The sequence below is a fragment of the Mustela nivalis genome (assembly GCF_964662115.1).
Source record: "Mustela nivalis genome assembly, chromosome: 13".
In the NCBI taxonomy this organism is placed as follows: domain Eukaryota; kingdom Metazoa; phylum Chordata; class Mammalia; order Carnivora; family Mustelidae; genus Mustela; species Mustela nivalis.
Window position 1 is genome coordinate 13,236,442 of NC_139032.1, and position 18,135 is coordinate 13,254,576.

Here is an 18,135-nt window from a genome sequence, read left to right on the forward strand (position 1 = left end):
CACCTGGGTGGCTGGGTCAGTCAGTTGAGCATCTGACTGTGGCTTTGGCTCAGGTCGTGATCGCACTGTCCTGAGATGGAGCCCCAGGGTGGGTTCTGTGCTCAGTAGGGAGGAGTCTGCTTGTCCCTTTCCTCCTGCTCCTCCCCAATCCTGCTTTCTCTCTTACTTTCTCTCTCTCTTGCAAATAAGTAAATAAAATCTTAAAAAAAAAAATAAAATAAAATGGGGATAGTGACAAGATCCAGCTCACGTCATCTTTTGTTTGTATAATGTAACCCAGTAAAGCCCTTAGTACAGCAGTTGGTATGCAGTAAATGTTCGGTGAATGTTTGCTTTTATAAAAGGATTTTTCCTATACTCGTTTCCAATAACTTTTTTTTTAAGTGTCGAGACTTACCTCTTATGTGAGTCTGTTTAATACAATACTGACCAGGTTTTGTTTTGCAGGTTCCAAAATCCAAAAGACATCCATGGAAGGGCATTGAAAGGTTGCATAATCTACAAAGTATACCCCCAACATCTCCAAAGATGGGAGAAAAAAGAAGTAAGGGAAAATAGAAGTGAGACCAGCAAGAGAGAGAGAGAGAGAGAGAGAGAGTGATAATGGTGATTTTCAACTTAAAAAGGTAAGCAATATTTTAAAATTCTAAAAACTCATATAAATTATAATTATTTTTATTTTGAAAATGGGGGATATGTCAAAGTATATGCTATATTCATGAATTAGAAACCCCCAGAACAGATACTAATTAGGTATGAATTCAGGTGGTCTAAACAATTTAGTTGGTAAAAATTCACTGAGTTTGGGGCATCTGGGTGGCTCAGTGGGTTAAAGCCTCTGCCTTTGGCTCAGATCATGGTCCCAGGGTCTTGAGATTGAGCCCCACATCGGGCTGTCTGCCTAGCAGGGAGCCTGCTTCCCTTCCTCTCTCTCTGCCTGCCTCTCTGCCTACTTGTGATCTATCAAATAAATAAATAAAATCTTAAAAAAAATTTCACTGAGTTCTTCAGTGCCTAATTAAATCAAACCAGTTATTGAGGAAGAAAATTGAATTTCAGCCATGTACTACTAGGCCTTTACTTCAATGTCTAAAGCAGTACATTATATGTGGTTGATTGTGAATATTTATTGCCTGATTAATGTTTACATATTGATTATCTTCAACACTCAAATGTTAGTCATTTTGGTTACATGGAAATAGCAGAGATTCTTGAACTTAGTCAACACAGGTAAGATTGGAAGCTGTTATCTAGAAGATTGGTTTCCAAATTTGACTGTGCATCCCATTTATACAAGCAGTTAAAATAAACACAGATTCCCAGAGCCCCTATAACCTGAGTTAGAATCTGCAGGAGATGGGCCTCTGAAATGTGTCTTTTAGATACGAAGAAACAGCTGAGGGCATGTGATCAGTGTTTGAGAACCACTAGTTCCACTGAATTCAGAAATCTCCTTTGTACTGACTTCTGCAGGGAACCGTGGCTAGTGACTCATTCCCTTTAAAAACACCTCATATTGTTCAATGATTCTTCTAAAACTGAGACCAAATCTGTCTCATTGTTCATCATTCCCACCTTTCAACATAGGAAGATCATTGCTGTGTCATTCCTGTTCATCGATAACCCAAAAGAAGAGTTTAGACATTTTGTACATTGTATTTTCCATCTCCCTCTGCCTTACTCAGGGTTAGAAAATATCACTTTTAAGAGAAAACAATCTGGCTGATGAGGCTAATTAACCTCTGTTGACTATTCTTTACAAGTTCAGCCTCCTCTCAAGACACTGTGGAGATTTCATGTTGCTTCTTTCTCTGAGCGTGACAGACTTTCAATCCATAATCAACAGTCCATCAACAAGTACTTGTTTTTAAGAACTAAGCATATGCCAAAAAAGCACAAAAAAACAAAAACAACAAACCGACCAAAACCCAAAAAACATAACAAGAAACCCCCCACAAAAATACCTAAGCGCATGCCAGGGGCTCTGCTCAGCAATTTACATGCATTAGCTCAATCATTTCTCACAAGAGACCTTCCAGGCAGGTTTTAAAGCTGCTTACATTTCACAGAAAAGAAAACAAAGCCTCAAGATTTTAAGTAGCTTAAGCAAGTAACAGAGACAAGAGTTTGAAAAGGTCTGTTGCAATCTAAAGCCCTTGTTCTAAGCAAGCACACTGTGTCCCTAGGGCTGCCTGACTTCTTCCGATCCCTGATCTTGCCCTCTTCTTTCTGGATGTTTCGATTCTTACTAGCTTCTGGGTCCGTTGCCTGTCCAGAATAGTGGGGCTGCTTAGTTCTTGAAGACGTGCCTGAGAGAGTTTTCCTCTCATACTTAGGACATCTTAATCTCACCCCTTGCCCTCAGAGATCCACTGTGAGGCTCAGACCTTCGGTGCCAGTGGCCCCTCTGAGGTGGAGATCTCATAGGATTCTTGCTCTTTCTCTGCCTTGCCTGAGGCCCATGGACTGTTTTCCTAGGGGAGATCTGCTCTAGCTTCTTTCCCTCCCTCTTTAGATGGTCCTTGTCCTCCTGATCCTACACCCAGTATCCAGAACCTTCTTCCTAAAACCGTGGCTGTGACATAATTTATGGCTGAATATGATACCTTAATTTTCTTTTTTAAAGATTTCATTTATTTATTTAACAGAGATCACAAGTAGGCAGAGAGGCAGGCAGAGAGAGTGGAGGAAGCAGGCTCCCCGCTGAGCAGAGAGCCCGATGCGATGCGGGGCTCAATCCCAGGACCCTGAGATCATGACCTGAGTTGAAGGCAGAGGCTTTAAACCCACTGAGCCACCCAGGCACTCCCAATACCTTAATTTTTATGCTTTTTTGTTGACTGTATCTGTCCATTTGCCTGAGTATTTATAAATATGTTCTCAGATCTGATTTCCTTTCTTTCAGTGTCTTTTAAGTGAAAATTTATTCATGGTTTTATTAACATCAATATAGCATGATATGTTCTAATCTGACAACTGAATTTAAAGCTTCAGGCTATCTGTAAAATGTATTTTCTTGCATGATTAATTCTGAACTATACTATTCTATAACTTTGTTTATTAACAGGGAACATCCAATAAATTTTTTACATATAATTATTTAAAAGTATATTCTAAATCCTATCTAGTTATTTGAATATATATTATAAAATCATGATGAAGGTGATCTTTTTATTTTTGTTTTATTTTATTATTATTTTTAAAAAAGATTTTATTTTTATTTATTTGACAGAGAGAGATCACAAGTAGGCAGAGAGGCAGGTAGAGAGAGAGGAGGAAGCAGGCCCCCTGCTGAGCAGAGAGCCCAATGTGGGGCTCAATCCCAGGACCCTGGGATCATGACCTGAGCTGAAGGCAGAGGCTTTAACCCACTGAGCCACCCAGACACCCCATATTTTTATTTTATTTTTTAAAACATTTTATTTATTTATTTTAGGGAGAGAGGGAAAGAGAGCACAGATGTGAGGGGCAGAAGGAGATGGACAGAGAATATCAAACAGACTCCGTGCTGGTAGTGGAGCATGACACAGGGCTCCATCCCAGGACCCTGGGATCACGACCCGAGCTGAAACCAAGAGTCAGACACTTAACCCACTGAGCCACCCAGGCGCCTCAGACGGTGAGCTTTTTCAGTAACCACTCCTTACTTCATGGGCAGTCCTTGCTTCAAGGTTTCTCTTTATGCTGACTTTTCTTCTTTAACCCTCACATCCTCCCTGTGTGTCCAGCCAAATCAATGCACTCCCCTCCCTGAATCTTTTTTTTCATGATATTCAAGACACCAAAGATGTTCTTATTGTGATTTCCCACTTACTCACATGCTCCTCTCCACGGTTTTTCCGAGAAGCTGGTAGAAAGATGTACAACGCAGCTAAGACCTACGCTTTGCTGTGTGTTTCCCACTGCCTCTCTGTCGTGTGCTCTATTTAGGAATGAGGGTGGTGTGGGAGGCAAAGGTCACAGCCTGGTGGTCCAGGGGCCAGATTGGTTTTGTTTAACGTGCACAGAGCTTTCAAAAATTAGTTGTGAATATCAAAAAATGGGGAGAGTTTTCCTAAAAATGTGATTTCTGGTTTCTCTTGAAGAATCAGAAGGTTTGGTAATTGCTGGGCTCTCCTTTCTCCATGGTAGCACATGCGTGTAGCCAGATACCGGCTTCCCTGCTCTAACCCCAGTGACAGGAGCTGTCCAGGTGCTGGAGGCATTTCAGTTAGTGACCCCGGTCTTTGCTACTCGCAGTCTCCAAGTCTCAATATTAGAATTTTATTTATCTCTGGGATGCATTCTAGATTCTTCCTATTGAAATGTGGTGTCCAGACCAGCATATCTTCCATCACTTGGAAACTTGTTGGAAATGCAGACTCACCAACCTGTTGAATGAGACTCTGCATTTTAGCAAGATTCCCAGGTGACTTATTTGTTCATTAAATGTCATGATTCTAAGAGAACCCTGGGTTCAGCATGGAGTAACTGTCTTCATTATCATTTTACCACTTCCCTGAGAGGGAGAATTCCCATAGTGGTGCTTGAACATGCCTGTTTGGAGGTTTTACCTTCCTACATGTCTGTCTAGTAGGAAGGGCTTTAGGAATCCTATAAAAGGAATTGAAAGTGCCCTATTGTCTCCTTCATTGGTTCTTTTATAAATAAAGGAATGCTGGAGATGGTGGAGAAGAGTGCATTTAACAGGAAGAGTGCTAGAAGGCCTGTGTCTATGCTTATTTGATTTAATTCATTAGTTTTCTTTGCCATCTATTTTTTAAAGATTTTATTTGAGAGAGAGAGAGTATGCAAGAGAGAGATTGGGAGGAGCAGACGGAGAGGGACAAGCAGACTCTGTGCTGCTGAGCAGGGGGCCCAACATGGGGCTCAGTTTCATAACCTGAGATCACGACCCGAGTCAAAATCAGGAGTTGGACGCTTAACCGTCTGAGCCACCCAGGTGCCCCTCTTTGCCATATTTATAAGAGCTTCCAGACTCATTTGGTTAGTTCCAGCTTAGTGATAGCAATAACAAGTGGGCCACCACCTAGAATCTCAGTTTTCTCATCTATAAGATGGGAATAACAGGATTTAACTCATCACATGCAAATGTCGTGTTTAGATCAGTTCCTGGCATATAGTATATGCTCAGTAAATGTTAGCTTGTACTGCTTGTTTAAAAGTGCTTCCTTAGGGGGCGCCTGGGTGGCTCAGTGGATTAAGCCTCTGCCTTCAGCTCAGGTCACGATCCCAGGGTCCTGGGATCGAGCCTCACATTGGGCTCTCTGCTCAGCAGGGAGCCTACTTCCCCCTCTCTCTCTGCCTGCCTCTCTGCCTACTTATGATCTCTCTCTCTCTCTGTCAAATAAATAAATAAAATCTTAAAAAGAAAAGATTACTTATAAAAAAAGAAAAAAAAAATGACCCTTAAAAAAAAAAAAAGTGCTTCCTTAGGCCTTGCTATAAGCACCTTAATTTCGTTATTTAAGGTCCTCCTCCACTGATACTGTAATTCTGCAATCTCTTAGATAATTTTCCCTCTTTTTGATTTACGTTTTGTCAGTAACTTACCACTCAAGAGGTAGAGTAAGATAAAAACACCACAGAAGGCAATCCTTCTCATTCTTCCATTTCTAGCCAAAAAAAGAAAAGGAAAGGGAAGAAGCATCCCACTGTTAAATCTTCCTGTAGAAGAAATAATAAAGTTATATATTTATGCTGGTTATTATGAAGAGGGAAATAACTGCCTAAATTTGTTTTATTTCATTAAGAAAGTATAAATAAATTTAGTTTGTGAAAGAAATAAAAGAATTACTTGTCTTTATAAAAAATTCACCATAATACTTCTCCTAGCTCTGGAGTATTTTAAGTTTAGCTATCTTTTTTTACACCAAATACCAGTTCCTCCCGTACTTTCTTTCCTCAATTATAATTATTTAAAACAAAAAAAATGAAATTGGATTATGTTTCTAGAATAATATCTTGTTAAAAATCCTTTTAACTGTTAGCTTAAAGGAAAATATTTATGTAGGCTTTCTCATAAACTAATGCTTTTATTGCAAATGATCACTTTAATAAAGCATTATATGATAGTTAACAGTAGTTAATACTTCTTAAAGTTAAGGAAAAGAAATAGATTGCCCAAAATTTAATTATCTATGACCTACCTATTTGCCTTCTTGAAGGTTTTTGGGAATTTTCCTAGGTCTGAATTGCTTTAAAGGTTAAGAGCTAATAAAATTTCTGATGTAATGAAATCTGTTATAACTGAAACTAACCAAGCAAGTTCCCAATCCACTAGATTCCAAACAGTTTAAACAGTAAAACTTGTCCAAGTAAACAGACAGGAATTTATCACTTGTGCCCTCTGATGTATGTGGAACTTAAGCTCCTTACTCATGAAATTAATGAGACTAAATCAACACTTAAACTCATTAACTGTAAATCTGGCTAAAGATTTCTATGTTTGCTCTACGACATATGAGTTAGTTCAGATATACCTAGCCTTGTGGACATGTATCGCTTCATTATATAAATTAATTGGTTTTGATTTTAAAAAATACCTTATAATTTTTATAGCAGAACTTGGTGTATTCAGGAAGCAATTTCATTTTTAAAAATAATGTTTATTTCTAAATGAATATATAGTTCCAAATTAATGCATTCTTCTTGAAACAAAACACTTAGAAAATTAAAATCTCCTTTAACCATGTTCCCACCAAAACCAGTGTTTTCCTCAGATGTAACCACATTATAACAATGTTGGAAATCTTTTTTTTAGTTTCTATTTAAATTCCAGTTAACTAACATACAGTGTTATATTAGTTTCATGTGTCCAGTATAGTGATTTAAGACTCCATACAATACCTGGCGCTCCTCACAAGTGCTCTCCTTGTGAAATCACCTGTTTGACCCATCCCTCATCCGCCTCCCATGTGGTCACCATGTTAAACTCTGTTTTCTGGGTTTGCCTTCTCTCTTTTTTCCCCTTTGTTCATTTGTTTTGTTTCTCAATTTCCACATATGCGTGAAATTATACAGTATTTGTCTTTCACTGACTGACGTATTTGGCCTAGCATAATATTCTCTAACTTTATCCATATCATCACAAATTGCAAGATTTCATTCTTATTTTTATGGCTGAGTAATATTCCACGGTGTATGTGTGTGTATGTACACATACATACATATATATCTCACATCTTCTTTTGTCTATCCTTTTTATTTTGTGCATCTTCATAATACACTTGTAACTTGGGAATATGTGTAACATTGCTTTTTGCTTTATTTTTACAAAAAGTTTCATAGCCTGTATATTATTTTTCCCCTTGTATTTTACTTAAAAATATGTTGAAAATCTGGGGGTGCCTGGGTGGCTCAGTGGGTTAAAGCCTCTGCCTTTGGCTCTGGTCATGGTCTGAGGGTCCTTGGATTGAGCCCCAAATCAGGCTCTCCACTCAGCAGGGAGCCTGCTTCCTTCTCTTCCTCTCTGCCTCCCTCTTTGCCTTCTTGTGATCTCTGTCTGTCAAATAAATAAAAAAAATTAAAAAAAAAATGTTGAGGGGCGCCTGGGTGGCTCAGTGGGTTAAGCCTCTGCCTTCGGCTCAGGTCATGATCTCAGGATCCTGGGATCGAGCCCCGCATTGGGCTCTCTGCTCAGCGGGGAGCCTGCTTCCCTTCCTCTCTCTCTGCCTGCTTGTCTGCCTACTTGCGATCTCTGTCAATTAAATAAATAAAATCTTTAAAAATTTTTTTTTAAAATGTTGAAAATCTGTCTCTGTCAATCTTTAAAATGACTTTGTTATTTTTCATTGCTGTATAGTCTTTTTGGTATGTGATAAACCCTAATCCACCCCTTCTTTTTTTTTTTTTTTAATTGTATTTATTTATTTGACAGAGAGAGATCACAGGTAAGCAGAGAGGCAGGCAGAGAGAGAGGAAGGAAAGCAGGCTCCCTGCTGGGCAGAGAGCCCCATGTGGGGCTCCATCCCAGCACCCTGGGATCATGACCCGAGCCGAAGGCAGAGGCTTTAACCCACTCAGCCACCCCGGCACCCCTCTACCCCTTCTCTGGTTGATGAGGAGATAGGTTATTTTTGTTTTTTTATTATTGTGTTGCAGTGTTCATATATGTCCTTGGATATATATGTAAGTTGTTTCTCTATGACAGATCCTAAAAAGTGGAATTGCTTGTCATAGGGTATCTTCAAGTAACATTTTAATAGATGCTTTCAAATTGCTCCTGAAAGTAACTGTTAATTTTCCTACAACCAGCAGAGTATTAGTACTTTTACTGTCATATCCTCATTAATTCTGAGTCAAAGATTTGCAAAATATTTATTACTATCTAAAAACCCAAATTAAAATAACATTATATCTTGGCATATCCAGTTGGCAAAGATGAAACAGTAGATTACTACTGACAAAGTTATTCTGAAAAATGGACTTTTAGCTATAGTGTGGGAAAATGCAAATGGGTATATGTATTAATACATATATCCTATCAGCACAGGTACTCATGCATACACACACACATAATTTGTATCACACCAGCTTTTAAAAAAAAAAGTTAACTTCATGTTTTGAATATTTATTTTTTCACTAAATATATCTTAAGAGTATATTTTTAAAGGTTCTGTGTTACTCAACCATATTTACTCAGTACAATTTATTTAATAATTCCCACATATTTGGATATTTCTCATTGTATTTTTGTTCATGTTTGAATATATTTTTAGGATAAATTTATAGAAGTGGAGCTACTGGGACAAAGACATAAATTTTTTTATTTTATAATTTTATAATTTTTTAATTAACATATAACGTATTATTAGCCCCAGGGGTACAGGTCTGTGAATCTCCAGGTTTACACACTTCACAGCACTCACCATAGCACATACCCTCCCCAATGTCCATAACCCCACCACCCTCTCCCTACCCCCAGCCCCTGGCAACCCTCTGTTTTGTGAAATTAAGAGTCTCCTGTGGTTTGTCTCCCACCCGATCCCATCTTGTTTCATTTATTCTTTTCCTACCCCCACATCCCCCACGTTGCCTCTCAACTTCCTCATATCAGGGAGATCATACGATAATTGTCTTTCTCTGATTGACTTATTTCGCTCAGCATAATACCCTCAAATACCCTCAAGTTCCATCCACGTCGTCGCGATTGGCAAGATTTCACTTATTTAGATGGCTGCATAGTATTCCATTGTATCCACATCTTCTTTATCCATTAATCTGTTGATGGGCATCTATTTTCTTTCTATAGTTTGGCTATTGTGGACATTGCTGCTATAAATATTTGGGTGCACGTGCCCCTTCAGATCACTACATTTGTATCTCTAGGGTAAATACCCAGTGGTGCAATTGCTGGGTAGTAGGGTAGCTCTGTTTTCAACTCTTTGAGGAACCTCCATGCTGTTTTCCAGAGTGGCTGCACCAGCTTGCATTACTAGCAACAGTGTAGGAGGGTTCCCCTTTCTCCACATCCTCACCAGCATCTGTCATTTCCTGACTTGTTAATTTTAGCCATTCTTTTTTTTTTTTTAAGATTTTATTTATTTATTTGACAGACGGAGATCACAGGTAGGCAGAGAGGCAGGCAGAGAGAGAGGAAGGGAAGCAGACTCCCTGCCAAGCAGAGAGCCCTATGTGGGGCTCGATCCCAGGACCCTGGGATCATGACCTGAGCTGAAGGCAGAGGCTTTAACCCACTGAGCCACCCAGGTGCCCCAATTTTAGCCATTCTGACTGGTGTGAGGTGGAAACTCACTGTGGTTTTGATTTGTATTTCCCTGAGGCCAAGTGATGTGGAGCACTTTTCATGGGTCTGTTGGCCATCTGGATGTCTTCTTTGCAGAAATGTCTGTTCATGTCCTCTGCCCATTTCTTGATTAGATTATCTGTTCTTTGGGCATTGAGTTCGATAAGTTCTTTATAGATCTTGGATACTAGCCCTTTATCTGATATGTCATTTGCAAATATCTTCTCCCATTCTGACAGTAAAGACATAATTTTTTTTTTTAAAGTACTATCAGGGGCACCTGGGTGGCTCACTCAGTTAAGTGTTTGTCTTCGGCTCAGGTCATGATCCCAGGGTCCTAGGGTTGAGCTCTGCATTGGGCTTCCTATTTAGCACAGAGCTTGCTTCTCCTGTTCCCTCTGCAGCTCCTCCTGCTTATTCTCTCTCTCTCACTCTTCCCATCAAATAAAGAAACAAAATCTTAAAAAAGAGTAATACCAATTTAGAGCAATAGTGTGGCATATTCATTTTCAAATCCCCAGCACTTAGCTAGCACTTTACCTAGACTATGATAAGCTCTCAGTTAATGGTATTTTTTCATCCAGTCCTTCTGGATATTTTCCTTTTGCTCACATATATTGATGACAAATTTGCCTTTGGCTCTGACGGCCACTATTAAGCAATTAATTTCCTAAAATAAGGTGACATTATCTGATTAGTCAATCCTCAAACATATGTTTATACAGATAAAACTTCTTAGTTATAAATCATGAGGATATTTTCCTTGATATACATGATCTGTATCTTTTTTCCTTTAATGAGAATTTGTTTTTGAGATTCTTTCTAATTGATATCTATAGGAAATAGAAAAAAAAAAATCAGTATGGAGAGTGGGGCCCTGAGAGTGGCCACTAGGTGTCTTAGAGCTTGGGGATGGAAATTTCTATCTGAGATGTTCCAGAAAAGGTGACTGGCCAGGGTGCCTGGGTGGCTTAGTTGATTAAGCATCTGACTCTTGATTTTGGCTGAGGTCATGATCTCGGAATTGTAAGATTGAGCTCCGCGTCAGGTTCCACAGTCGGGGAAGTCTGTTTGAAATTCTCTTTCTCCATCTCTCTCTAGCCCCCTCCACTGATCTCTCTCTCCCTCTCTAAAATAAATAAATAAATAAATCTTAAAAAAAAAAAAAGAAGTGACCTGATATAAAATCATGATACTCCAGTAAATCACAGTATATACATATGATTGCATTGAACATATGAAGTTCAAAAATAGGCAACATGAATGTATAGTGATTGAAGATAGAACAGTGGTTAACTCTGAGGAGGAGGATTGACCTGAGAAGGAGCATGAGAACACATTTCTGGATGCAATGAAAATGTCCTATATTCGATCTGAGTGGTGGACATGTATTTATGCAAACATAAAATTTTACCGAGCTGTACATCTTACATTTGTGCATTGTACTGAATCATACCTTCAGGGATTTATTTGTTTTCTTTCCCCTTCTCAGTAGGGACAAATCATTGGGAACGTTTGCAAGCACTTCTCTGTAATTTAGGAACTTCCTGAATTGTGTTAAGCAGGGGAGTGACATTAATTATTCAATAGATATTTATGCGTTTCTATTATATTACAGATATGTTGATTTCAGTTAAAAAGATCATTCTGGTAGAAGAGTGAAAGTTAGGTTGGCAAAGGTGAGATTGGAAGCCGGGAGAAAGTTAGGAAGGTGTTAGAGTAGTTCAGTTAAGAGACACTAAAGCCTTGAGGGACGGAAGAAACGAAATGAGTGAGAGAAATGTTAGGACAGTATGTTCATTGTCTTAACACTTGTGATCTCTGTGTGAGGGAACAGCTTAGTCCTAACCTTTCTACTTTAGCACTTCACCTAACACCCTACTAAACAATTATCTCTCTGTGTTCTCTCTCACCATACTGTAACTCCTTGAGTGAAAAAATGGCGTCTTGCTATCTCCAGTTCTAACAGGATGCATGGCACATAATTGGTGCCAGATAAAGTTTGCCAATTAATGAGGGATCTTTCATTTTTATTTTATTTTTCAATTTTTTTATTATTGAAATATAGTCAACATGCAATATTAGTTTCAGGTGTATAGCATAGTAATTTGACATTTCTATACATTACTCAGTGCTTACTGCAATCAGTGTGATTACCATCTGTCCCATACACAATTATTACAAGATTATTAACCATATCCCTTATGTTGTCCTTTACACCTCTGTGATTTATTTATTTTGTAACTGGAAGTTTGTACTTTTTAATCACCTTTCCCTGTTTTATGCATTCTCTCCCCTCCCTCCTCTCTGTCAACTACTAGTTTATTCTCTATATTTAAGAGTCTATTTGGGTTTTTTTGTTTGTTAGTTCATTTGTTTTCCTTTTTGGATTCTACATATAAGTGAAAAATATGGTATTTATCTTTCTTTGTCTGACTTATGCCACTTAGCGTAATACCCTCTAGGTCCTTCCATATTGTCACGAATGGCAAGATCTTATTCTTTTTTAGGGCTGAGTAATATTCCACATTGTGTGTGTGTAGCACATCTTCTTTATCCATTCATCTATCGATGGACACTTGTGTTGCTTTTATACCTTGGCAATTGTAAATAATGCTTTAATAAACATAAGGGTGCTTATATCTTTTTCAAATTTCTGTTTTCATTTTCTTTGGGTAAATGCTCAGCAGTGAAATTACTGGATCCTATGGAATTTTCATTTTTAATTTTCAGTATGGAGGAACCTCCATACTGTTCTCTGTAGTGGTTGCACTAATTTATATTCCCACCAACAGTGCACAGGAATTCCCTTTTCTCCATATCCTCACCAACACTCATTATTTCTTGTCTTTTTGGTACTAGCCATTCTGAGTGGTATGAGGTGATATCTCGTTGTGGTTTTGATTTGCATTTCCTTGATGATTAGTGATGTTGAGCATCATTTCCTGTGTCTGGTGGCCATCTGTATGTGTTCTTTGGAAAAATGTCTCTTCAGAACCTCTGCCCATGTTTTAATTGGGTTTTTGCTCTTTTGGTGTTGAGTTGTATAAGTTCTTTATACATTTTGGGTATTAACCTTTTATCAGATATATAATTTGCAAATCTCTTCTCTCATTCAGTAGGCTGTCTTTTTGCTTTGTTGATAACTTCCTTTGCTAGGTAAAAACTTTTCATATGGAAAGTGATATATCTTTGATGGAAGGAAGATCAGGGGAAAGACTCCTGGAGTAGTATGCAGGTAAAAGGCTGTAGAAGGGTAAGTGAAGGATAAGTAGCAAGGACGAGCTATGAGATTGGACAGACTCTCCTTGGGCTGGTACAGGCTCAGTTCCCAGGTGACGTTTAAGGTCAAGGATATGACCAAACCCCAGTTTTTTCCTAAGGGTTGTTTTGCTGTCTTTTTAGGTAGTTCTCCCCTAAAGATTTGAAGGAAGAATTAGCTGGTCTCTAAGACACCACCTTCCAAATGAAATCCTAGAATTTAAGCTAGCTAGAAGTCCAGGGTCTTTAAAGTTGGATAGGCTGGAACACGTTGGGAGAGCTCGGGCAATTCAGGACAGAATTGTCCGCTTCCCTGGTGGTCACCTCTGGAGTAATACAAAGACCTCTTGTGATTTTTAAATAATTCATTTCATCACCCTGTGCCTTGATTTCCTCATTTCTGTTATAAAGGGACCTGATCGTAATATTCTGCAGTTCTATCAGCTCATAAACTTGGCAGCTTTATTGTAGTTCCCCAGTTGTTAGTGAGCAGAAGGAGGAACTCTAAACCCGCAGCTTAGATAAAACATTCTTAGTAGCAGCAAATGACATTTAGTATTTGACCAACCTTGATTTCTTCGCCAAAGTAAGAAGAACGTGTATGATATACGTGGGCTGGTGCCTGTCCTGTGGACATGCAGAAGCACACACTCCAGAGTGCCACTAGTGAGTCACATTTTGGAAGCTTCCCTCTGTTTTCTGGTAGATACTGTGATGAGGAAAAATGTGAAGGGGCATAATTTTAACTTTATGCCAGGACGACAAGAGCAGGGTTCAAAAGTGCTCTAATATTTATGGTAAGAGGAGGGATTTAATTGTGGAAACTCTGTCATCCTGTTCTTTGCTGACGACTAATGCTGAATTATATTCCTTTGGAGCTGGAAAACCCTGCTAGCCACATGTTGGCATCTAGAGCTAGAAAATTCTTTTCTTTTTCTACTTTTCGTTTAGAAGTCTACTATACTTTTTGTGTGCCTTTGACTTCTTTAGCTTAGACAGAACCCCTAATTCATCATTTCCCCATGCTTCACCCTATAAGATGGTTTGAATAGTGTTGCACGCTTAAGTTTGGAGAAAATGTTTATGATACTCACAGAAAATATAAATATACTTCAAAATGTTAAAAGTCATGAGAATTACTGAGTTGTTTTAACCTGATCTGGCCTGAATTTATTTGACTAGCCAGCTGCCTTTTCTTTCAATGTTTCTTAACATCCTTAAGAGCAAGTTGGGATCTGAATAGTATCCCCCTAGTAACCGTAATCGTGATAAAGATGATGATTGCTTATAATTCTTTCTCACTCCTCATTCTGCAAAGCTTGTTTGGGTCCATAGTTAGCTGATAAAAGCCTTCTGATATTTCTGGATAGAAAACATTTTTATTCTCATTTGGGGAGATTCGGGGTCAGAGAGGTTACAAGAGTTCCATAATGTGACACAAGAAGTAAACAGAGATCTGGAACAAAAAACAACCAAGTGTTCTCATTCCTCATGAGGCTTCTTTCTAAGACACCAATTAAATAGAGAGTCTGAACTTCTTTTATGGGAGATGGAGATGTTACAGTTGCATGAGAATATTGTAGTACCGATGAGAGCCTATAGCAATGTAAGATTCTAAACCAACGTTTAGCTATTGCCATTTATTCATTTATTCAATAAGTAGTTACTGGTCTCCTACTCTGTGTCAGATGCTCTACAGTTAACAGCAAAAAACAAGATAAACAACCGCCTGCCATGAAGTATACATTCTACTGAGAGAAAAAGAAAATCGGAAAGTAAATATACACACATGTAAAAAAAAATAAAAAAAATAACATAAAATAACGATAAGAAAATGAACAGGGAAATGTGATAGAGAGTGATGGTGGATAGGAAATATCTAGTAGAGCTCTAGCAGGTGTTATGGGTTGGATGGTGCCCCTCCAAAATTCATGTAAAGTCAGAACCCCTATACCCAGAATGGATTTGAGGTCATGGCAGATGTAGTTCATTAAGATGAGGTCATTAGGGTAATCCTAACCCAATATGACCAGTGTCTTTAGAAAAGGAGAAAGTTGTACACAGAGACGCACACACAGGGAGAATATCATGTGAGGAAGAAAGCAGAGTGCGATGATGCCCATAGAAGCAAGGAGTGCTGGAACCCAGGTTTCCAGGTTTCCAGCAGACCACCCTTACCTGGGGGACAGGCATGGAACAGATTCTTCCTCACAGCCCTCTCAGACGGAGCCAGCCTTGCTGACAACTTGATCTTGGGTATTTAGCCTCCAGAACTGTGAGGCCAGAAGTTTCTGTTGTTTAAGCCGTGCAGTTCGTGCTCCTTGATTGTGGCAGCCCAGGAAAACCGAACCACCAGGAAAGGATGGCATGCTCACGGAAAAAGAATTTAATGAAGGGAAACTAACAATGAGGCTGAAGCATTCCAGGCCCCCAAATAGGAATCAACAATTACACCTGAGCCTTGAGGGATAAGGGAAAGGAGCCATTAGTGGAACCTCATGGGAGTTTATAGCTATGAAAGCAGGCAGCTGTTAGGAACGTTGATAGAGGAACGTGGTGACCACCAACCACCAACCTAGCATGGAGAGAGCCAGGGAAATACATGCCCAGATCCTTCTTTCCTCCTGCCCTCCTGTTTTCCATCATTGCTTCCCATTGACAAAACCCAACGGAGGGACGCCTGGGTGGCTCAGTTGGTTAAGTGTCTGCCTTCAGCTCAGGTCATGATCTCAGGGTCCTGGGATTGAGTCCCACATCAGGCTCCCTGCTTGGCACAGAGCCTGCTTCTCCCTCTCCTGTCTGCTGCTCCCCCTGCTTGTGCTCTCTTTCTCTGTCAAATAAATAAATAAAATCTTAAAGGAGCAAACGAACAATGAAAAGAGAGATCAAGGAATCCTGGCTGATTTATCCCATGAAGGTCAGGTTTCTAGGGAACAGGGTAGAGTAGAGTCGGGTGGATGGTGTATTCAGAGGAACAAATGGGAAATATTTTGCAGTGGTTAGAAATAGTCTTTTGAGGAGATGACATTTGAGCTGAGACTTCAGTGAAACAGAAATCATGGGGAAGTGTGTTCCTGCAAAGGGAACAGCAAGAATAAAATCCTTGAGGTGGGAATGAACTAAGCATACTTGAGAAACAGAAAGACAGCCCGAGGGTGCATGGTATGGGGAGCTCAGGGCAGACGGACATCATCCGCTCAGAGAGGCGGACAATCATTGGAGCATCTAAAGCTTTGTGAAATGATAGTAAGACTTTTCTTGTAAGCGTAATGAGAAGCAAATGGAGAATTTTAAGTTATTGAGACGTTAGGTGAGGATCACTTTAGCTGATCTGTGGAGCCTTGTGGGAGTGTGAACGTTGAAGAAGGATCCCTGGTTAGGAGACAATAGAGGTGGCCAGATGAGACATGATGCTGGCCTGCACAAAGGTGGTAAAAAAAAGGAGGTGGAGAGAAGGGGACAGATTGAGGGCCTCTGTTTAAAATAGGGAAGACATGACTTGTTCTTGCCTTGCCTGTGGGAAGAAAGGAAAAACGAGGAATCAGAATTGATGTCTTGGATTTTTGGCTTGAGCGATTCAGCGGTTATTGTGATATTTACTGATATAGGTAAATGAAGGAACAGCAAATCTGGGAGAAAGACTATGAGTTCTGACTGGGATACGTTACATTTTAAATATTCTATAAACTTCCAAGTAACGATATCAAGTAGCAGCTGGCTATGAGTCCCAATCTCAGGAGGGAATTCAGGGCTGGGAATATAAATTTGATGTGTTATTTGAAGCATGTATATAAGATTGGATAGAATTGCCTACTGCAAGATTATACATAGAGAAGAGATGTCTTTTTCTGGAAATACGAAAAGCTAGAGATTCTGAAACTCATGTCTGCTACGTGACATCTAAAAATACTCAACAACAATAAAGAAAAGAAAACCTTTTGAAATAATCGGATGAGCCCTTTAGGAAACTAATGGAAATCCTCTGAGGTTAGGAATAAAGAGGTTCAGGAGAATCTGGAGATAAATGTTATGGACTGAATATTTGTGTCCCATACCACACCCCAAATTTTTATGTTCAAGCCCTAACCCCCAGCGTGGCTATATTTGGAAATGGGACCTTTGAGGAACTGTGAGGTTATAAGGTTAGTAACTTTGAGGTTAAATGAGGTTAAAATAGGATTCGGGTCTTTATAAGTAGGAAGACACCAGACCTCACTCCCCCCAACACCTGCTCCCACACACAGTTGTTGAGGGAAGGTCCACGTGAAAACATAGTGAGAATGAGGCCATCTACCATCCAGGAAGAGGTTTTTGTTTTGTTTTGTTTCTTTCTTTCTTTCTTTTTTTTTTTTAAACCAGAAACCAAATTTACTAAAATATTGATCTTAGACTTCCAGCCTCTATAATGTGAGAGAATAGGTTGTTTAAGCAACCTACTCGCTGATACTTTGTCCTGGCAGCCTGAGCAGACCAAGACAGTAAGTGAACCCTGACTCCCTTGCATATATTAAAGCCATTGGATGTGGGTGGCTTAGAGCTATGGAGCATAAGGGATATTGGAGGTAGAGTCTTGGGACGTAGGACGTACATTTACCACCTTACATCATAATCACCTTATACAAACCCAGGACATAGAAAGAGTTATGTTCTTGGACAAAGGGTGAACCAGAAAAAGAAAACTCACCTCTCAGAAGCAGACTGCAGTGTTGGCTGTGGCATTATTGGAAGGGGTTGAAAGAAAAATGCCTCCTCTTAAGAATCTTCCATAGATTTGGCTGAATTTATATGATCTCTGTGGTCCTAAGAACTACATGTTAAGAATTGTAGTTTATTTATTTATCTTTTTAAAAGATTTTATTTTTAAGTAATCGCTGTATTCAACATGGGGATCAAACTCATAACCCCGAGATCAAGAGTCACATGCTCCATGGACCAAACCAGCCAGGCACGCCTAGGGATTACAGTTTAAAGTAGACTCTGATGTCCTCAGGCACAGAGCAAAAGCAGCACAAATCCTCCTTGGAGGACTCTTCCTTCATTTCAGACCTCAAAAGCTTCCCGCAAAGTTAAAGCAAACTTAAAATACACGAGGAAACAAGCTACTTTGAATGAGGTTAGCAGAAACA

At 39.3% G+C, this 18,135-nt stretch overlaps 1 long non-coding RNA gene across 1 annotated transcript in view; it reads left to right on the forward strand.

The window, feature by feature from the left end:
• The first annotated feature begins 447 nt into the window (after positions 1-447).
• The window catches only part of LOC309846939, a 76,579-nt gene continuing 58,891 nt past the window's right edge, over positions 448-18,135 (forward strand). Inside the window, exons 1-2 of the long non-coding RNA XR_014302204.1 lie at positions 448-626; positions 3,437-3,619. This is a non-coding gene — a long non-coding RNA (uncharacterized lncRNA). The remainder of the gene's footprint in view (positions 627-3,436; positions 3,620-18,135) is intronic.